Below are 23,562 nucleotides of genomic sequence, written 5' to 3'. Positions count from 1 at the left end.
GCATTACATGGCTACATTGCCACGTTGATCCATGTAGACCAATCAAGATTTTTACCTGTTCAAATATATTGCATAACCAGAGGAAGACGAAACATGCCATACATAAACAGGGAGACTAAATGAAGAAATAATGCTATTGCTCGTTTGATCCCGAAAAGGTAATTTATTCTGTTGGATGGGAGTTTCCCATTCAAATGCTTGAGGCAGGGAACTTTGGCACTGTCCTATGTGGTTCAGGTAGGCTGCTGTGTACCTCTCCACTTGCTAGGGTAGGTCAAGGGGATTTATCTTGGATAGCTGGGTGGTGGAAAGGGGCACAAGGCCACCCTTGCCCTTTGCTGTGATTTTTGAATCTTTGGCCAATGCTCTTAGAGCATCTGTGGGTGGGAAGGGAATTACAATATCACAGTTGGAGCATAGTGAAGCTGTTTATGCCAATTACCTTTTGTTGTTTCTGAAAGTCCCTGCACATATGCTCCCAGTAATATTGGAAACAACAGAAAGTTACAAGAGTGCTAGCCTTCAAATCCTGTTTTTTCCAACTGTGTAGGTTGACTTGTTTGCTGCTTAGCTCCATTTAGCAGTTTCTCAATTTCTTCTAGTGTGTAAACCTATTGTACATGTTGCTGATGCCATCTTGTCAAGAAAGCTATATGAAAAGTTTCAGATCAGCTTCTGTACCAGTCCAGATCATCTCCAGCTGGTAAGAAAATCCGACTTATTACCAGATACAATACAGATAGTGCCAAAGTGTACAGCATTGTCAGAAAACACTGGCATCTACTGCTTTTGAACAATGACATTACAAACTGGATTGACCAAAACCCGAGCTTTACCTTTAGCAAGGGCCGATCTCTTAAAAAACAAGCTGCCTCCATTATTCATGAGTAACCCTACACAGAACCGTGTTGGCTTAATTTGGCCCAAAACAAAGGGTTCTATAAATGTGGGAGCTGCTCCATGTGTATTCATGCCTTTGAAACTTCATTGGTTCACTTTGACACATTGTGACCATTTGATTGAATTCTTCATAAATTGCAATTCCAAATGTGCGGTGGATTGTGTGATCTGTGTCTGTGTACTCAAATATATAGGGAGCCCTATCAGATCACTCAAAATCAGAATAAGGGAGCATTTGTCAAAGATTGGCAACCAAGAAGCTAAATATCCACTTGCCAGCCATTGGCAAGCTTGTCATCAAATCGACTCTAAGGAGGACATTAAATTTGTGGGCCTTGCCAAAGTGGTGTTGCTTCAAAGAGTGGGCAATTTAGTCCTCAAACTCAGACAATTGAAGGCTCGATTTATATGCAAATATCTAACAGTCTATATGGGTTTAAATTCGGATCATGAATTTGCAGATCTTCTGTGATTTTGCTTTTTGAATATGTACTATGCAGTTACATCTGTGTATGTCGTTATATATAATGCAAACAGTATGCCAGAATTTTTTCTCTTAATGCTATACACTTGCTTAAATGCAGCCACTCTCGTATATTGTCTTTAAATTAATGTTTAATTTTTGAAAAGGCTGCATATGCTCTGTTTAACTATGCGAAATGTTGTTTTGCCTGCATGGGAGAGACGGGCTGATTAATATATGGAACATACATTGATATCCAATTCAGGTCGGCGTGGCAGGATTGGTGGAAATAACAATTCAAGTCGCCATTTTGCAATCCCCCCACCCTTTTTTTCTTAACCCAATGGGGATTAGTGGAAATAATTATAAAATCCCCCCTTTTTTTGCTTTCTCATTTAATTGTACATTTAATTGCTTTGATACGCATATTGAGTGAGGACCGCGCTTATTTCTTCTTTGAACATTCACTATACTCATCCAAGATGGCGGAGCGGTGTGTCCGCATTTGGCTTGCTGGCTTAACAGCCCAAGCAATTCTGCTTACTTATTTCAGTGATCCTCACGCGCTGATGCAAAGTTGGCGCTCGAGGACACTGCAGTCTGAATTGCTCGTCTGCAAAGGTAGGCGCGTTTACTCACGATCCCTTAGTTTTCAATTTAGCATCTTGATGGTGCGATCCCCGCACGACTAATACTTTTCACTTTGCGCACTGTGCGCTGATATGATGAATAGCAATTAAGAGCGAACTCTTAGATGTGTGAAACCTTTTGATTTTAACCCTTGGTTAGCAGCTCACCCATTTAGAATTATGGTGCCTAACTTAGTTGACCCTTTAATGGGATACACATGCAATACTATAAATTAAGTGTAATAATGGTGATTGCCTTGTTGGCTTTGTCTCTTTGGGAGTCTAATGTAGTTCCCACCCTCTTTTGTTTTTTGTTTTTGTTTTATGTATTTAGAACTATCCGCATACGCGAAGCATAAGAGGTAGGACTTTTGTTACTTACTTAGTGTTGTGCGTTGTAAATGTCCATTAATTTGGCATTTGTGAAAGGCAGTCTTTCTGTGACGCAATTATATAATGATCTGGTGGTGAGCACTATTCTGAGAGTTTATCACTAATGCATTCCGATCATTTCCTCGTAATTTTAGTTATTATCTGCTTGATTTGGGCAGTTTGGCCCAAGCTTATGAGTTACGTTGAGACCTGTGCTATCAATCAAAGGTACAGTGCAATATGCTTATTGATTCTGTCTTGAATTTTTGTCTTCGGCCATCTGGTCGCGCTGCACTCAATTGGAGCCATATACTAATTAAAAACCTGTGGATTTCTCTCCAATTCCCTCCCACCCTCTTTATTATTTTTGTCTTCTTCATGTATCATTCAGTTGCGGTCATCACTGCAAATCATGCATGTACTTCTTCAATCTCTATGTAAATTGTCATTTGTAAATTTGATATCTGTGACAAATGGCTTTATTTTGATTTTATGTGACATAACCACATCGACGTACCCTACTGACTTGGGGACCTTTCATTTCCATTATGATTTATTACTTTGATTATCCTTGTTATATTTGTCATTTGATTGTAAATTGTGATTAATCAGCCTCGGGAGAAGAGCTGATAGCTCGAAACACGTGTCAGGCTGACCTTCGTCTGTTGAAAAAAATGCAAGATTGCATTTCTAAAATTGTGGACTCTCTGTGGCACAGTGTTTCTGAAAACCTTTGTGTTTAGTTTCACATTTTATAACATAATTAGGAATGCCCAAGACTGGAGCGGAACACAAAGCAGTTTGCAGTATGAAAAAAGTGTCCTGACACATAGGCGACCTCATGTTGACAATTTGTGTACTTTTTCAAAGAAACTTTGTGACCTGTATTCACAATATTATTGAGTAAACTAATATTGCCCTTTTGGCATTCTTCAAAGCAGTTTGCTGCAGCTAGTAACAATGTGCAAATTGTGGCAACTGTAAATTTTCAAACCATACTCTAAGCACTCTGCTGTACATGCTAGTACTCTCAGTGTACCTTCCTGGTATTCTAGTGAAAGTGAATGCATCAATCACAGAAAAGTATGTTCCTTGAGCAGGAATCATGGTCAATTTGGTGGTAACGTCAGAGACAATTGGAAATTGTGACACAACTATGTTGTCAATTGCCTTTAAACTAATTGCAAACGGTAGGGCAAAAAGCTGTCACGCTTTTTAAAAATGTGTAAAAAGGGGCTGTTACAAGTGCTGTCAGATATTTCCTCAATTACACCTTTCCTCACCAGATCAGAAGGCAAAGGCAACGCTAAATACTGTGAGGAAATAGTTTTCTGCTGGGACATTGTTAAGTACGCACCATCAATGCTGCAATTAATCATTTTGTACAATTGTTTTAACATATTTAATCCTAATAGGTTCTCACCCCAATTGGATGTTAGCAAGAAGGGGCAGTTATCTGAAAAAGGACCCAACAGTAATGGGAACTGGCTGAGGCACCGGCCATATTACTGGTGCAACCCTACAGAAACGTTCTGTTGCCCTGACAGGGTATTATCTGGAACCACTGAGTGATCAATTGAGCATTTTTGTGCCCTATTATCTATCAAAAATGAAGGTACCCTATGTAAATGCTGTTCCTGGGTAACACCTATCTCCTTATTCTTTTGTACACGTTGTGGGACCACAACCCAATTGTCCAGCATACTCCTCAATCTCCCCAGTATTGCTCTTAGTTCACTGATGTAGGGGGCCATACATTTCCTAACAGGAGTGTCAGTTGTGGTGGAGGGTACATGAAACAATGGTGGCGAGATGGGCGTTGAAGGTGCATCAGGACATGGAAGGATGTCTGGGATCGGTAGCTTTGGTTGAGATTGCTGTGTTGGCAGAACATAAGGATGGGGTGGAGGGGTGGAGGATGTGCCGTCTCGCACTGTAAATCAGGCATATGTCTGTTATGGTGATGCCAAATACTGTTAAGAACATTTCCCCCTCACCCACATTTAATGCATATTTAATTTCCTAACTCGCCAGGTTTTTTCTTACTACAACAAAATTCTGCACAACAAATGTGAATTTTTTTAAAAACAGGTATCTTTAGAAATTCTGTCACCTGGCAAAATATTTGCAAATATCTTTCTACAAACAACTTGGAACAAGCTCACCTAATTTCAAAGAAAGTCAGCTATCTCCCATCAAACGAAAACCAATGTCCGTGCCTGGTTGTCACCAAAGATGCAAAACAGCATCATGGCTGCAACGGTTCCAAACCCTCGCTGGGAATGATCGCTTTGTCCAACACATGGAGCTGGAGTACCAGCTGCAAGGAATTTAGTCCTACTTGGCAGGCATTCCTTTAACTGAGAAGTCCAAATGCCATCCTCGGAAGGGTCTCTATTCGGGCACCAAGATGGCCGCCACCATGCCTTGGTGCACACTAGGGTCCCAGGCTTCCCTGGGCCTGCAGCACCATGTTTGTCTGGTGACCCAGCTCGAAGCAGCCAACCCCTGCACCCGCAGTGAGGCCAGCCCCCACAGAAGGCCAACACACAAGGCCTCTACCAGCACTCTCTGCCTGTCTCAGCTGTGTTGAACACGCAGTTAGACATGCTTAGCATCAGGTACTGTCTGCCACTACTATTGGACACTGGGCACAGACCCTCATAGACTAGCGTATGCTGCTTACCATTGATGGGTCTAATTCACCAGTTGTCCCTACACTTTCTAACCATTGCTATGTCCTTGAAAACGTGTTGGAGAATGCAGATTCCCCAGCAAATGCTCACTTAGCAAGCAGTGATGTTGTTATGCCATTCAATCGTTACTTTCACCAAGTTAGTCCTCTAAGCACTAACAACAGTATGTTCAGTATTGGTCTTGCTAACTCGCTTGATCAGTCCAACGCCGTTAAAACAGAAGCGTATGCCAGCTATGCTTGCAACTTTACCAAATGTTGCATGGCCGTTACTAATGTGAACATCCCCAATATATATGCTCGCCTATCCTGCCACCCAAGCATCCCTTTGCCACCACCCAGCACCTTCCTCAAACCAGCTCTGACCTTTGTGCCACTCTCACCTAATGATTTGCTGTCCCCGTGTTGCCTGACCAAGCCACCTCCTCAATATCATGTCATGGCCAGCATTCGGCACATGAACAAAAGCAAGCACGTAACAGCGGAACTAGCACAGTAGACATCTGCCGTGTGATCGCCCACAGAACTCACCCAGACCCTAAGCACTGTCTCACCTCCACAGAGTGCGCCCGCCCAGCCTGAATTTACACCCAGCGTGAAGGCCAGCCAATTCCAACATGCTACGCCAGCCCGACCGTGAAACTACATCCCCCACAAGCCTGTGATTGCACGCATGCGCGCCCGCGCGAAAATGGTCTACTGGCGATAGGCCCCCCGCTCCCTCTAGATGAAGCCCATGCACCACAAAGGCTTCAGCATCCAAGCCAGCTGCAGCCCGCATCATCATTAATATTAATATTGCTATGCCCGCATCAGATCCTTGCCTTCCTGCAACAGTAAGCCGGTCCCACCATTGGTGCTCCATTCTACCCCCTCACAACAGGCTGCCAACTCCCACATTGCCGGCCAGAAGTAGCCACGCCTCCCCTCTGACAGCGGCATAATGCTCCCTCTACCCCTACTAATTTCATGACCTTACTGAGGAATGAGAGACTGTGCTCTCGCTCCTGTTGCACCACCGTTGCCACATTGTCCCAACTACTGACCAACAGAAATGCCAGTTTGTGCCTGCACCCATTTTCCCACGTCCCCCAAACTGCCTCCCCTCTCAAAGCCACTAACAACCACAAGGTTACCACCCCTTACCCATGCCAACTCACTCACTCTCAACACTGTGCAGGCCAACCAATGCAGCCATGGTCCTGCTCACCTTACTACCCCAGACTAGTCATAAGACCCAGGAAGGACTCATCCCCTCATCAGGACACCACTATTGCCTCCCTTGCAGTCCACACGAAGCCTATCCCTTCACATACACCATCAAAAACACACCCTCACCACATAACCAGCACCTAGCCCCCAACAGCTCAAACCACCACCTCACCATTCCAACCACAGCCAGACAGCTCCTTTTGAATTGTGCCCTCATTAACGCTCGATCCTTGCCCACACATGCATTAGACATCAACAAACTTATCTCCAAACACAACGTTGACGCATTAGCCGAATCAGAGACCTGGCTTCACGAGGGCTGTTGCCCTGAACTATCCCTAGCTATACCACCGGGATACACCATCTTCCAGAATGACAGACCCTCCACCAGAGGAGGTGGCGTTGCCCTTACAGAGAATCCCTCCCAATCACAAGTTTCAAGTCCACCCTCGAGGGTTCTTCTGACCTCCTATCACTCAAATTCTCACCCTCACCTACATGCACTATCACCATCCACCTCCTCTACCGCCCAGCACCTCACCCCCAAAACTTTGAGCAAAACCTACTTCATATTCTACAGGACAACCTAAAAGCTTCCTCTAAAATTATCCTACTAGGAGACCTTAACCTGGGCCTCCATGACCCAAACGACCCACAGGCATCCTCACTATTTGACGCCCTCAACACCCTAGGATCTGTGAACGCATTGCCTCTCCCACACATTCTAAAGGACATATTCTAGACTGGATTGCTGACCACAACTGTAAGATCACCACCAGTGCCATCACTTCCCGTCCTTGGTCTGACTATCACATCATCTTCTTCTCTATCCCTCAGCCCGCCAAAGTCAAAACTACATCCAACCCTTTACCTCCTGTAGTAACACAAAGCTCATGCAAGCTCACTAGAGACCACATCCCTCCACTGTTTAACACTCCCGACCTCCAGCCCCTCTTCGCATCCAACCAGTGGCGTCGCTAGAGGGGACCCTGGGGGTCCAGGGCCCCCCCTGTGAAACCCTGTGCCCCCCTATGTTCTCCCCTTACTTTTGTCTGTGCCCCCCTACTTATGTCTTTGGCCCCCTCTGTGCCCCTCCTAAATTTGATTTCTGGCGACGCCACTGCATCCAACCCCAATGCATTAGTGGCAACATATACCACAATCCTTTCTAAAGCTGTGAACATCTTAGCCCCCCTATCCCCACACAAATCCAAGACAGTTAGACACTCAAACTCCTGGTTTACACCGGACCTCATGGAAAGCCGCACTCTGAAACGACAAGCCCAGCCCAATTCTCTGAAAAATGAGTTTAGTAAAATATCTAAACAATACAAGGCAGCCACTATCGCTGCAAAATCAAATTCCTTTCATATTAGAATTAGCATGGCCACCTTAAATACAAAAGAAATCTTTACCATATACAGGGAACTCAAATCCCCCACCTCACCATCTTCCACCCTCACCAAAGATGCATCATGGTGCTCTGCTATTCGAGCAGCACTCTTAGGGAAAATTGACACCCTAAACCTAAGCATACTCTCACAACAAACCACATTCAATAATGCCCCAACATCAACTGCATTCCTCCCCACACAATTCGCTCCACCAAACAATTTGCCTTCAGAGACCTCACCGAAAGTGAAGTCTTAAAGCTAATTCAAAGCCTGAAAACCTCTAAATGCAAAGGCAATATTTGCTCAGCATCCCTCGTCAAAGACTGTGCTGACATGCTAGACCCAGTCATCACGGCCTTCATAAACACTTCATTCTCCAAAAGCACAGTACCAGCCAGCCTTAAAGAAGCTTGGGTCTGCCCCCTCCTGATAAAAACCTCACTAGACCCATCCATTCCTTCCAAATATAGGTCAATTACAACTGTCCCCTTCCTACTAAAAATGTTAGACCGTGCAGCCTACCTGCAGGTTCAGCATTTCTTAGAGGACAATAAAATCCTGGGGATGCGCCAATCCGGCTTCCGCCCAGGACATGGAACAGAATCTGCCATTCTCGATCTCAAAAATCAGCTTGATGAGATCAGGAATTAAGGAAACTGTGCCTTGCTCCTCCTCCTAGATTTGTCTGCAGCAAAAAATGTGCCCAATCTCACTGACACTTTGCACAATATCTGAAAATACAATTTTAAACATTAACTTTATTAGAGCACATGCAATAGTTGAATGCACATAAAAGCAACTGCAATATGATGTGGTTATTAGGTCAAATATGCTTCTGAAGGACTCCATTCCTTTATAGATGCAAACGCTTAATTTGAGACCTGAGTTTACGTCTATCTATATGTATAAAACAGGAAATAAGTTAGTTAGTTTGTTTGTTTGTTCCTCATACAATTCCACACCAAAATGTGCACGGTTACCTGTTAGGATACTCCGGACATCACTGGCTACATTACATGTGGACACCCCACCCTGTTCCTCGGATTTCAGCCCATGCACATATGGGAAGGTTGCCATGGACGTAGAAGGACCAGACAGGGCTCATTGCAAGCATCTGGATGCGAGAAACAAAACTCTAAAGTCTCCTTGAAAATCACATTTCAAAGCCCTAGAACGCAACATTTTGAGATATTTGCACTACAATGGTCATAGGACTGGACAAAGCTCATTTTAAGCCTCTCAACGAGAGGAACAAAACACAAAGACCTTCCAAACCATGTTTCAAAGCCCTATTATGTACCTTATCCAAGATATTACTGCCACGCACTGTACCACGCCAGGGTGAGGTGACAAGTGGGAAGAGCGCACAGAAGGTCCCATTTTGCTGCAGCACGCCAACTCTCACCTTGCCTCCATGTTCTCTCTAGGCTGGACTATTGCAACAGACTCTTTCTAAATCTGCTTGCTTCTACTCTACACCCTCTGCAACTTATCCAGAACAGGACTGCAAGACTTGTCCTTGGCCTCAAGCCCAGGGATCGTATCTCTCCAGGAATGAAATCTCTGCACTGGCTCCCAGTGGCCGCGAGGATTAAGTTCAAAACCATCTGCATTGTCCACAAGGCCTTCTGGGGCCAGGGGCCTCAATACCTTCAACTCTCTCGTCCTAAATACATTCCTTCTCGAGCACTTTGCTCTTCTGCCTCAAACTCCCTCAGGGTCAGTCGCTTCTCCAAGCAACGAGTTGGTGGTAGATCTCTTTCTTCGGCTGGGGCCTCCCTCTGGAACAGCCTCCCTGCCCCCCTTAAACTTGAGGAGAATCATCTTCAGTTCCGGAAGCACCTCAAAACCTTTCTCTTTGCTTCTGCTTTTTCTCCTCCTCTCCCTTGCTGACTTCCTGGCTGACACTGAAACTGCACTGGTTACCTGGCCACCCTCTGATCTCGGGCCCATGTCCCCTCCCCTGCCAGTTGCACTCTGGCACTGCCTTCCTGGCAACCCCCGCACTTGGGGACTGTTTTCTGTATCCCTACAGTCCCACTACCAGCACTTGACACCTGATGTCTGCACTTACCCTTGCACTTGCCCCCTGCTGGCCGTACTTTTACTTATTGTTTATTTATTTTCTTATCCCATGTACTGCACTGTCCTCTCCCCCTTGCCCCCACACTTCTCCTCCCTCCCCGTCCCTTGCACTTGTGCGATCTGAATGACACCTGGCCTAGTAAAATCATTGCCTGTCTTCCCTCTGTTCCCCCTCCCTTGCCTCGTCGCGCCTTGAAACACTTGTGTATAGGCGCATTATAAATGCCATATCATATCATGTATGCTCTGGGGTATATAAGCCAGCCACACACGCCCATTCTCAGTGCAGGTAATTTCAGAGTGCAAAGCACATCAAATGATAAGCGACTCAGAACAGGGACCTGCAAGACCATTGATTTTCACAAGTGACTCACAACAGGGACCTACAGGATCATTGACTGTCAACAAGTTATAAGAGTGTTATCATGTGTGTCTACAGAAACCAAGCTAAGTGCAGGTACTTTTTGTTTATTTTTTTATTCACTGTCATTTTAAGATACACAAGGCTTAAAATAAGAGCATTGATTTTCCTAAGAGAAAGCATTATTATTTTGTTTTAAAGGGTTCAAGCCGCCGTTACCTTGCCTTACTTCATTTTTCCAATAGAAGGCTGTTGGTTATAGGCTCATTCAAGTTTGTCGGTGTACGTTAGAAATGGGGTGGTAATTCCCTTACTGCCACTTTCTTTGGCAGCAATGGAATTACCGCCACTTTTCCTGCACCACCGAATTAGAAATTTGGCCTTGAAGTGGAGGATTTACCTCCAGCAAAAATCTGGAGGTGAATTCTCCATTTACCGGCAGAAATCTGCAGATTTACCTCAGCCAAATTACTGCTCATGGTAAATCCGCCCTCCATGGAGTTCTATGGACTCCAGAGATGGGTGATTCACCACTTGCAATCCTGTGGTAAACCCATGGGACCGAGTAACAGTAATGTTAAACCGTTTTGGCAGTACTCATGCAGATTTGCTGCCGAAGTACCACCAAACTGGTGATGAGGCCCCAGAGTTTTGGGAAAGGAATAACTTTTAGTTTCGAATTAGATGTTTAAACTTGTACATGTATTTTTACTTACAGGTAATTTAAAAAAGTGTGTGAAAGGGTACATACTTCTTGACTACAGAACCCCATTACCTATGCGTTGTCTCATCTTATTAAGAACAAGAACACCATCTCATCCAGTTCATATAACAAATAAAGAACTGTATGATTTACAATTTCAAATTTGGAATACAATCGATTTTATTAATAAACATACATCAATCTCATAAAAGCACATCAAATCTAGTGAACATTACACATGGTTTAGATAAAGTGACAAGTACAAGTGCAAATATCAAGTGCAAAGCTACATAGAAGTTAAAAAGAAACCAAACAATCACTGACTTTAGACAGGACAGTTAATGTACAATACTCTCAAACTGCGTTGGATAATAGGTAGAGGACTCTTATCACTAGTGGTCACTCTCCTTTCTCTTACTCGTAGCCTAGTGGGCGAATCCTTTTCACATTCAAAAAAGGTTCTAACAGACTTAATATCTTAGCAACAGACACTGTTCAGCAGTCCAGCGTCATATAAACCCAACATGTTTCGTTCTTTTATTGTTACCACAAACTCTACAAGAACTTCATCAGGGGAACCCAACGTGTAAGCACAATCGTACGCACTATCTTCTTATTCAATGGTTAGAAATTATATGCAGGTGTTCTTTCCAAAAGCTAGAGAAGACAACACAAAAAAACACATTTTGTTAATGCTGTTTTTCACTTGAAATGCCAAAACTAATAGGGACACAAATCCCCTAAAGCGGGCTCACCGTGAAGATATTTTGTTCATAAACATTTAACGGTCCAGTGAGAGTATATTCAGAGTAGACTCAAATCTGTTAAAACAACACACGACATGGGTAAATCGGTCAAACCGCGTTCATACAAATCCATAGAACTCATAGTCCAAAGAGATTTAGCTAAATATGTCTTACAGCTGATTTTGTGGCAAAACGTATAGTCCAACATATACTGATACTTGCCACTACACTAGTGGCTCTAACAGTACTGGTACTCATGTCCGATCATTCTGGACATGTGAAATCTTTAAAATTATTTTTATGCCACTTATATTGGAAACAGGAACATAGCGCACAGAGTGTAACGCTCACCTGACTCCCACGGGGGCGCTGGCCTGGTTCGCGCTGCTGTGACCTCGTCTAAGGTGATGCGCAGGGTTCGGAAGACGGACTGGACCGGGCCCCAGATCTGGCTTGTCTGACTCGCAGAAGTATCCTTCTGTAGGTGAGAATAGGGGGTTAACTGTCTGCGGGGTAATGCAATCGGCCTCCCACTTACCCCTCTCACCCTCCTCAAAACCCTTCTGTGCTTCCCCGTAGCGTCTCACCTTAGGGTCTGGAAGGACAAGCTCTCCATCCTGCTTCTGATGCAGGGGCGCGTTGGTATCCAGTTACGTCACTGGATTTTCAGATGGGTGAGAACCAAACCTGCTTGGCTTCCAGGTAAGTTTTTCTATAAGTGGTTCCCCTTGTGTCCATGCATTAATGTTCTAATGCTAGTGTCTTTTTCCCCATAGGGGCCGGGGTACGGAATGCCGGGGAACAGGCACCGACCCGAGGTGAGCGGTGAAATCCTTGTGGAAATCAGGTAAGTCTTTAATGAGTGTTTTGGTAATGTCTTTTCATTCACTCATTAACGCTGATGTCTTTTTCCCCTTAGGGGCCGGGGTCTGAAAATGCCTGGATGCGGCGCAGACCCGAAATGAAAAGGGAATGACCCAACAGGTAAGTCTTGACATGGAGTTTTAGCTTCCCTTTTCCCTTCTTGTCTTTTTCTCCCTAGGCGCGGGGGCGCGACTGCGAATCCGGATGGTCGCTGCTGAACATGGAGGCTCCCTGTAAAGGTGAGTAGAATGCAGCGCTGCAGCGATCGATGCGATGTGCTTTTAAAAATAAATGTCTTCCTTTTCAGGATTGTCGGCGAAATGTCTCTGGGATGCAGATTTAGCAGGTGAGGCCTTTTCCTTCTTCTGTTCTCTTGTTCCCTTCCTTTGCAGGTGATTCAGGATGCTGGCAGGTGTGGCCGAAGTCAAGATGCAGGAGCAGACACGGTGAGCGTCCAGCTGCTAGATGCAGAACAACGCGAAGCACGTGTGGCTGATCGGGTGTGGTTTAAATAGCCTTGGAAGAAGTTCCTAGAATGTGTCCTTCCTCCAATCAGGTATGTATCCTCCCCCGACCACGCCCGGGTGGTAAATGAGTCCCACAGGTAAAGTAGTTCCTTTCAGGCCTCAAGGAGGCCGGGGTTCTGCAGCATGGTCTGCATCAGGTAAGTGCACCCAAACACTTTCATAATGAGCCTGGCGCCTATGGCGCCAGGACTGACGTTTTCTATGAGCCTGGCGCCATAGGCGCCAGGACGCTGTCCAAAGGGCCCCTATAAGGGGTTGCTGGGACCTTCCCCGGGGACTTGATGTCCGCTTTCGGGGATGCAGGGCCTGTGCCGGCTCCCCGGGAGCGGGCATCGTGACAGCACTCCCCCCCAAGGCCCCTCCCAAGGTTGGCCCTCCGGGGTTTGATTTGTTTGGGAAGAGTCGGTGGAATTTCCTGACTAATCGAGGTGCATGCACATGGTCACTGGGTTCCCACGACCTCTCCTGAGGTCCGTACCCCTTCCAATCAATTAGGTAGAAAAGCTTTGACCTAAACATTTTTGAATCTAAAATGTTCTTCACTTCGAATTCGGTTTCCCCATCTATTTGAATAGGTTCTGGAGGTTTGAGTAGTCGGGTTCCGGGTACCACTGGTTTCAGAAGTGACACATGAAAAACGGTGAATTCGCATATTAGCTGGTAAATCAAGTTTAACCGCTACTGGGTTAATTATTACCGTAATAGAATAAGGTCCCAGATATTTTGGGTTAAAAGTTCGAGGCCCTTTGAGCGGTAAATGTCTGGTAGCTAACCACACTTGATCCCCAATCTGATACGGAGGTACTTCACTCCGATGTAGGTCAGCATTCTCCTTGTATTTTCTCTTGGCTTGTTGTAAATGCGTGGTTGCCTCTTTGAAGGCTCGGGTAATGGTAGAATGCAGATGTTCTACTGCGGGCACTCCGAGGTTCTGAGGTGAGTCGAGGTTTGAGGTTCGAGGGTGATGTCCAAACAAGGTATAAAAAGGACTATGGCCAGTTCCAGAGTGTACCGAATTATTATATGCGTATTCGGCTATCCAAAGAATGTCTTTCCAGTTGCTTTCAGTTTGCTGTAACATACACCGTAAGTACTGCTCAAGGGTCTGATTTGTCCTCTCGGTCTGACCATCGGTCTGAAGGTGGTGACTGGTCGATAATCTTACGTCGATTTGTGCCATTTGACAACATTTGCGCCAGAAGTGGGAAATGAATTGGCTTCCCCGGTCAGAGATGAGTATAGATGGGAATCCATGTAGCCGAACAATATTTTCGAGGAATTCTTTGGCTAGGACAGAAGCTGAAGGTAAACCTTTCAAAGGAATGAAGTGGGCCATTTTGGTAAACAAATCCACAATTACCAGAATGGTATTGTATCCCGAACAAGGAGGCAAGTCCGTAATAAAATCCATTGATAGGGTGTGCCAGGGTCCTGGCGGTATGTCTAGAGGTTGAAGGAGACCGGCTGGTCTTTTGTTTTGACCTTTATTTTGGGCGCAAACACCACAGGACATCACAAAAGATTTAACATCTTTTCGCCAAGAGGGCCACCAGAATTGTCGTTTCACCTTTTCCATTGTATTGGCAATACCGGGGTGTCCCTCTATTAATGTATCATGATAACCTGAAATAACTAGTTCGTGTAAATCCTTGTGCGGCAGGAATAAGCGTCCTTGGTAATAAGGTAAACCATTATCTATGGTAAAGTCTGATCCCTTCTGTATCCAATCCTGTAGGACTGTAGGGTCCAGGAGTTGTTTCACTCTGACTTGAATGTCTTCAAGCGTCTGTAACGAAGTCATGCCTAGAATTCTCTGTTCGGGAATTATTGGTACTGGTTCTGAGTTTGTTTCAGATTCTCCCATTCCAATTCGGGATAAGGCGTCTGCTTTGCCGTTCTTGCAGCCAGGTCGATAGGTAATCACGAAATCAAATTCAGCGAAAAACAAAGCCCATCGGAGCTGCCGTGATGACTGAGCCTTGGCGGTTTTCAAATACTGTAAATTCCGGTGATCAGTGATCACCGTGATGGTATGTCAAGCGCCAAGCAGGTAATGCCGCCAGGCTTTAAAAGCGGACTTTATGGCTAACAGTTCTTTGTCAGTGATTGCGCAATTAATCTCTGGTGCCGAGAATTTTCTGGACCAAAATGCTACGGGATGCAGTTGGTTGGTTTCAGGATCTCTTTGAGACAGGCTAGGCTGGATGCGTCAGTTTCGACGACATACGGGAGATCTGGACGTGGGTGTTTCAATATAGGTGCGGAGGTAAACTTAGCTTTTAAATCCTGGAAGGCCTGCTCGGCTTCTTCAGACCATTCAAAACGTTTATTTTTCCTCAAGAGTGCAGTAATGGGTTGTACTATGCGTGAAAATTCCGGGATAAACCTGCGATAGAAATTGGCAAAGCCGAGCATGCTTTGAACCCCTTTTACAGAGCTAGGTGATGGTCATTTGAGGATGGCATCCACTTTTCTTGAGTCCATTCGGACTCCTTTGGGTGTCAGGATGAAACCGAGAAACTCAACTTCTGTGGTATGGAAAACACATTTCTCCAGTTTAACAAATAGTTTGTGTTGGCGCAGTTTTTCCAGAACTGCCCTAACGTGTTTTCTGTGATCAGATTCCGAAGAGGAGTACACTAGAATGTCATCGATATATACGACAACACAAACATCGATGAGTTCGCGAAGGACATCATTCATGAAGAATTGGAAGGCAGTAGGCGCATTGCACAACCCGAAAGGCATTACCTGGTATTCGAATAATCCATATTTTGTACGGAAGGCTGTTTTCCATTCGTCGCCTTTTTTTACTCGCACCAGATGATATGCCCCCCGGAGATCTAACTTGGTGTATATGCAAGCGTCCTTCACCTGGTCAAGGAGTTCAGGAATCAGAGGCAGAGGATAACGGTTTTTAACCGTTATCTGGTTCAATGCGCGGTAATCGATACAAGTTCTACGGTCGCCTTCTTTTTTAGGCACGAAGAACAAAGCCGAGGATGCCGGGGACTTTGACGGGCGAATAAAACCATTGGCGAGGTATTGATCCAAATATTGTCTCAAATGCAGGTTCTCAGGTTCGGTAAGGGCATAAATCCTGCTACAAGGGGGTTGTGCACCGGGCACCAGATCGATTTGGCAATCGTACGATCGGTGAGGAGGTAACGTGTTGGCCTGTTCCTTTTGGAAGACGTCCTGAAAGTCCTGGTATTCCGGAGGTAATTGCATGGAGGCAGAGGTTACAGATGCTAGATTAATCTTCAGGTTTTCTGGGTAGCAGGTTTGTGCACAATCCGGGAAGGTTATTCTCTTAGCTCGCCAATCAATTCGAGGATTATGTGTCTTTAACCAAGGAATTCCAAGAATAACCTGAAACTGTGGAGCCTTGATTACATCAAACACAACTGCCTCCCGATGGCCGTCAGGGCCAATAAGAGTCACCTCAGTAGTGGAATGTGTTACCGGTCCAGAGGCAATTTCAGTTCCATCGACTGTGGTGATGACATCTTTGCTGGTTTTAGGACGGAGAGGGAGGTTAATCCTAGAGACCAATTCACGATCCACATAGTTTCCAATAGCCCCACTATCGATGTATGCCTTTATTGCATGCAACCGCTTAGGCTTTTCTGGATCTACGAGAACCATTGGCACAATGAAATGCGAGGTCTGAGAGTTAGTTTTCAAGCTCGGCAAGCGGACCCCTACGCTTGTCGGGCGGAGTCGTTTCCCGAAACAGAGTCTTCATGGTTTTTATCAGCGGCTCCTACCGCTTTTCGGGGCGGTTTTGCCGGGCAATCTCGTAGAAAGTGTCCAGAGTTCCCACAATAAAGACATAATTTTAACTGCCGCCTCCTTTCACGTCCCTTTTGAGTTAAGGGTTCTTTAACCCCTCCAATTTGCATAGGCTCAGAGACATCAACTCCCTTGGGGTTAGCGTGGGTCTTGACCAACACCCGGGTCTCAAACCTGGACCGATCTGTTTTTCTGTTTTGAAGTCTGTGATCCAATTGGACCACTAAGTCTATATATTCTGTGCATTCTTGGGGCGGATTTACAACTTGGGCCAAGACATCTTTAAGTTCTCCGCGTAGACCTCGATAAAATAACGTGACTCTTTTATCCTCTGGCCATCCCGTTTCCACAATTAGTCTATTAAAGGTTGCAATATAGGATAGGAGGTCCTGATTGCCCTGTCGCAGGGATAGAAGTTCGTCATCCAGAGCCTGCCCCTGAGAGTGTCGAGCAAATAACCTTTCCATGCTTGCTTGAAATCCTTGAAAATCACAGAGAATCGGGTCATCTTGAGTAACCAGTGGAACTGACCAATCCGCAGCGCAGCCGCTGAGATATGACAATACAAAGGCTACTTTGGTCTGATCATTAGGAAAGGCCCCAGGTCTGCATAGGAAGTGCAAACGACACTGATTCATGAATACGGTGGTCCCCAGCAAAGTGTTCAGGTGGGGCCAGCGGCATGTTTCCAGGTAGATTAATCTGCACAGGGTTACTGGGAACCACAGGAGCGGGGTTCCCTCCGGAACAGGGTAGAGGAGTTTGTCCAGCTTGACCTTGCAAAAGCTGTCTGGCCAGGTCATCAGTTCTTTCCTTTGATATTATTAATTCCCTCTTGAGGGCATTAGTCTCTTGACGAGCGGCATGTACTTCGGCCCGTAATTCCCCCAGTAATTGGGCCAACTGATCAGTCTCAGAAGTTTCCATAGCGCCTGGGTGGGAATTTGTAGGAAGGCTTCGCATTCTGTAATGCTCACCTGACTCCCACGGGGGCGCTGGCCTGGTTCCCGCTGCTGTGACCTCGTATAAGGTGATGCGCAGGGTTCGGAAGACGGACTGGACCGGGCCCCAGATCTGGCTTGTCTGACTCGCAGAAGTATCCTTCTGTAGGTGAGAATAGGGGGTTAACTGTCTGCGGGGTAATGCAATCGGCCTCCCACTTACCCCTCTCATCCTCCTCAAAACCCTTCTGTGCTTCCCCGTAGCGTCTCACCTTAGGGTCTGGAAGGACGAGCTCTCCATCCTGCTTCTGATGCAGGGGCGCGTTGGTATCCAGTTACGTCACTGGATTTTCGGATGGGTGAGAACCAAACCTGCTTGGCTTCCAGGTAAGTTTTTCTATAAGTGGTTCCCCTTGTGTCCATGCATTAATGTTCTAATGCTAGTGTCTTTTTCCCCATAGGGGCCGGGGTACGGAATGCCGGGGAACAGGCACCGACCCGAGGTGAGCTGTGAAATCCTTGTGGAAATCAGGTAAGTCTTTAATGAGTGTTTTGGTAATGTCTTTTCATTCACTCATTAACGCTGATGTCTTTTTCCCCTTAGGGGCCGGGGTCCGAAAATGCCTGGATGCGGCGCGGACCTGAAATGAAAAGGGAATGACCCAACAGGTAAGTCTTGACATGGAGTTTTAGCTTCCCTTTTCCCTTCTTTCTCTCACCTTTGTTCTTGTCTTTTTCTCCCTAGGCGCGGGGGCGCGACTGCGAATCCGGATGGTCGCTGCTGAACATGGAGGCGCCCTGTAAAGGTGAGTAGAATGCGGCGCTGCAGCGATCGATGCGATGTGCTTTTAAAAATAAATGTCTTCCTTTTCAGGATTGTCGGCGAAATGTCTCTGGGATGCAGAATTAGCAGGTGAGGACTTTTCCTTCTTCTGTTCTCTTGTTCCCTTCCTTTGCAGGTGATTCAGGATGCTGGCAGGTGTGGCCGAAGTCAAGATGCAGGAGCAGACACGGTCAGCATCCAGCTGCTAGATGCAGAACAACGCGAAGCACGTGTGGCTGATCGGGTGTGGTTTAAATAGCCTTGGAAGAAGTTCCTAGAATGTGTCCTTCCTCCAATCAGGTATGTATCCTTCCCCGACCACGCCCGGGTGGTAAATGAGTCCCACAGGTAAAGTAGTTCCTTTCAGGCCTCAAGGAGGCCGGGGTTCTGCAGCATGATCTGCATCAGGTAAGTGCACCCAAACACTTTCATAATGAGCCTGGCGCCTATGGCGCCAGGACTGACATTTTCTATGAGCCTGGCGCCATAGGCGCCAGGACGCTGTCCAAAGGGCCCCTATAAGGGGTTGCTGGGACCTTCCCCGGGGACTTGATGTCCGCTTTTGGGGATGCAGGGCCTGAGCCGGCTCCCCGGGAGCGGGCATCGTGACACAGAGTCCTTCCAAGGCTTACATACTGTCTTGCTCGAGCAAACAACTTGTAGCCAGACTGCTGATCTAACTCTCCTACAATCGCTAAACAGTGTGGCATACCATTTCCGTATAATAAAAACTATAGTATTGCCTTCTTATTCTAAAATGCAGGAAAAATTAGCATTTAGCTGTTCAGAGAAAAAACTCCTACAAAAGTACACTATTAGTCAAGCTTTAATTACCCTTTGTCCTGTGGCTTCAACCAGCTATTTACAAGCTTTTAAATCTTCGCTTGCGGTTCGCGGTTAGATCGGCCAGCGGCTGGCACTCATTAGAGAGTCCTTTGTATGTTACTCGACCTCAACGTGATATGTGCTAAAAAAAACAAAGAACAAAGCACATAAGGCATCAGTACCATAATCTGTGCCTCCGTTCTGCACGCATACATGCATAACCGTATCAAAAGGTTACACGTTTGTAGGCGGTCATCGGAAACCGCCATTATAGACTTACTGGGCCTCATTACGACCCTGGTGGAATGGGTTAACGGGTGCCGCAAATGGATGCGGACCCCTTAAACCCATTGCGCCTGATTACGAGGTCCCCTCGCGGGACCCGGTAAGGACGCCTGGTAAATCCAGGTGTCCTTACCGGGTCCCGCGAGGGGACCAGGGAGCTAACAACGGGCCGGTCGTAATCGGCCCGTTGTTAGCTCCCTGCACCCATTCCCATTGAGCCCTATGGGGGCTCGAATGGGAATGGGGAAGGTCCGGGCCCGGGTTCCCTGAGGGAGGAATTACCGGGCCCTCCAAACTCGGAATGGCCCGGTAATTCTCCATTCAGGAAACCCGGACCCGGTTTTGGAGGCAGCCATGCCGCCAATAGCAGCATGGCTACCGCCAAAGCCGTAACAAGGCCCACTGTGTTTGAAACTGTATCATTTTTCCACAGATTAACGTCTCAGTAACGTGCTTGAAATCACCTGGTAGACGTTACGTTCCTAAGCTAGAACGGGCATTTTTAAAGGAAACCAAATGTTTTCCACAAACGAGGGTGTGGTTACAAAACAGGCCAGTGTTCTTTAATGAAACTAAGCTACACCTCTCAGTAATTGGAGGCTGCATTACTCTTGTGCTGCTCCGCCTATTTCAGAACTTAAAGGCATTATGATGCCTCACAAAAATAGCGCAAAACCTATGCCCGTACTCAAATGCACTACATCTTCATGCCAGAATGATCATACATAGGCTATAATAAAATACTGGCAGCCAAATCTAATTCTTAAAAACACAAAGCCCACGCCAGGGTGAGGTGACAAGTGGGGAGAGCGCACAGAAGGTCCCATTATGCTGCAGCACGCCAACTCTCACCTTGCCTCCATGTGTTCTCCGGGGTATGTAAGCCAGCCACATGCCCCCATTCTCAGTGCAGTTAATTTCAGAGTGCAAAGCACATCAAACGATAAGCAACTCAGAACAGGGACCTGAAGGACCATTGATTTTCATAAGTGACTCACAACAGGGACCTATAGGATCATTGACTGTCAACAAGTTAGAAGAGTGTTATCATGTGTGTCTACAGAACCCGAGCGAGGTACGGGTACTTTTTGCTAATTTCTTTTATTTTTATTTGCTGTCATTTTAAGATAAACAAGGCTTAAAATAAGAGCATTGCTTTTACTAAGAGAAAGCATTATTATTTATTTTGTTTTAAAGGATTCAAGCTTACGTTACCTTGCCTTACTTCATCTTTCCAATAGAAGGCCATTGGTTACAGGCTCATTCAAGTTTGTCGGTGTACCTTCGAAATGGGGTGATAATTCACTTACTGCCACTTTCTTTGGCAGCAATGGAATTACCGCCACTTTTACTGCATCACTGAATTAGAAATTTGGCCTTGAAGTGGAGGATTTACCTCCAGCAAAAATCTGGAGGTGAATTCTCCATTTGCCAGCAGAAATCTGCAGATTTACCTCGGCCGAATTACCGCTCATGGTAAATCCGCCCTCCATGGAGTACTATGCACTCCAGAATTTGGTGATTCACCACTTGCAATCCTGTGGTAAACCCATGGGACCAAGTAGCAGTAATGTTAAATCGTTTTGGCAGTACTTCTGCAGACTATATGTTTCCTTTCTACCTTGCGTTACTGCATATTTAAAGTTATTGACTAGTAAGTCACTCATACTTTACTTTAGCCTTAGGAACATGTTTCTCTTGGTGCTTCAGTTACATGGTCACTCTTAAGTATTTTCATACTGTTTCAGTATAGGTTCATATAGCCTCTTTATGACATCACTCTGCCCTCGTCTGGTTTCACTTTAATGTTCCATAATGTCCATAGATGCATACTGACATCACTCCAAGCGGCATCACCCCAAGCCTTCAGTGCGAGGGTACATTCTGTATGGCTGTCTGAGTGCATAACTTCTCTCATACACTCGATGCCGTATAGGAACGATACAGGCGGTCCTGTTTGCTGCTCTTCTTCTGTGGTTCCAGTATGACGGTGGTGAGGGGAGCTAGGATAAATTCATCCACCTACTTTTCTACAACCCATTGCCCCACAAAGGGGGCCGGTGCTCTGCATTGCCTAGAAACACCTGTGTCCTGCGATCAGAGATTCCTTTTTTTTAAACTTCTTTTTATTATAAGCGAGGCAGCAAAACACAGGCGAACAGTGTCAGGCAGTAGCAATGTGAAAAAGCAGCGTACATAGCGTAGGTATGCAGCGGTTACTACACATGATGAAACATTCAAAGAACAAAATACAGTCACATCGTAGAAAAGGACATCAGGAAACTATGTCAGGGGTGAGACCCCCAGCTGGTGGGGGAAAGCGGGGGGGGAGGAGGTGTCCTGAGTCTCGGCTAGGTCAGACATATAGGAGCGGAACCTGAGCCAGATGTTTCTAGGTCTGGAGTGAGTGGGTTGTAGGTGGGACCAGGCTTCCTCAGAGTCAGAGGCCCACGTGACCGCTCTCAGCCATTGGGCATGTGTGGGAGGCCAGGGGCGAAGCCAACAGAGCAGGATGGAGCGCACCGCGAGAAGCAGGCAGAGACGGGCTAGTTTCTTGGAGTCCCGAGTGAGGCCTGGGAGATCATGAAAGAGGCATACCAGCGGAGAGAGAACAATGGGGTGGTCAGTTACAGCGGACACTGTCGAACAAACAGCCTCCCAGAATTGTGCGAGGCGGGGGCAGGACCAGATCATATGGATGTAGTCGGCATCATCCTGGCCGCATCTGGGGCAGCTGGCAGGGTGGTTGACGGACATACGGTGTAGTCTGATCGGGGTGTGATGAAACCTGTGAAGCACTTTGAATTGGATAAGTTTAAACCGAGAGTTGAAGGAAACCCGTTGCGTGGGTTCGCATAGGTGGGCCCAGCGATCATCAGACATCTCAACACTGAGGTCCGCCTCCCAAGCACATCTCAGTTTGGCAAAGTCTGGGAGCGATCTGGATTGTAGCATGGTATATAACCTAGAGATCTTACCCCTCGTAGGGCCGGGGGAAGTGAGCTCCTCAATGGCAGGGTCGTCAGGTGGCATTGCAGGGAATGTTTGGTAATGTCGCTTAAGAGTCCTGCGAAGGGATGCGTACTGAAGCCATACACTCTGGTCTCCTCTCAGGGGCAGGGGAATGTCGGACCACTCGACGAATATACCCTGGACAAACACATCGCGCAACAGCTCGAAGCCCGCGTCCGCCCATCGGCGAACCGTACCCGGTGGAACCCGTGGGACCCCAGGGAGAAAATTCCAAAGAGGGAGATTGCCATGGAAGGCATAGGCAGTCCCCGTCAGCTTCCACATCTTTGCCAGAGCAACGGCTGTGCAGGCAACCGGATTCTGTGAGTCCCGTGTCAAGGGGGCGGGTTGCAACACCAGGGAGCGGATGTCCCGGTCGATCACCGCAAGCTTCTCAAGTCGGACGTGCGGGGGAGGATCTGTAGTATTAAACCAATAGGAGGTGTACTGGATTTGTGACGCCAGCCAGTATTTAAGAAAGTTAGGGGCTCCAAAGCCCCCGTTAGACATGGGAGTGGAAAGGGTCCCGATTTTAAGGCGGACCGCACCCGAGTGCCAAAGAAAGGAGTTCACGGTGCGAGTCAAGTCGCGAAAAAAGCCCACCCCCGGCCACAAGGGAATGTTAGCGAACCTGTAGAGCAGCTGGGGCAACACCACCATTTTCAGCAGACCTATCCTGCCAGCCAGAGAAATCGGGAGTTTGTCCCAGACCTGGATCTTAGCTGTCAAGTGTGTGAGATACTCCTGGTAATTTTCATGGAAAGTCAGCTCACGCTGGCGAGTCACCACCGTGCCAAGGTAGGTAAATGTGGATTGTGCCCATGTGAAACCGAGGGTGTCGAGGGGGGGGGAGGTACATTCCGTGAGCGGAAAAAGAATGGATTTCGAGCAATTCACTTTAAGGCCCGAGACCCGACCGAAACGGATAAT

At 46.5% G+C, this 23,562-nt stretch overlaps 1 long non-coding RNA gene across 1 annotated transcript in view; it reads left to right on the top strand.

The window, feature by feature from the left end:
• Positions 1 to 23,562, top strand: part of LOC138497810 (uncharacterized) — a 202,533-nt gene that overhangs the window by 75,065 nt on the left and 103,906 nt on the right. The window contains exon 3 of the long non-coding RNA XR_011278648.1: positions 603 to 703. This is a non-coding gene — a long non-coding RNA (uncharacterized lncRNA). The remainder of the gene's footprint in view (positions 1 to 602; positions 704 to 23,562) is intronic.

Source organism: Ambystoma mexicanum, chromosome 5q (genome assembly GCF_040938575.1).
Source record: "Ambystoma mexicanum isolate Mex_15411 chromosome 5q, UKY_AmexF1_1, whole genome shotgun sequence".
NCBI classification, from domain to species: Eukaryota; Metazoa; Chordata; class Amphibia; order Caudata; family Ambystomatidae; genus Ambystoma; species Ambystoma mexicanum.
This window is presented reverse-complemented; position numbering and strand designations above follow the sequence as displayed.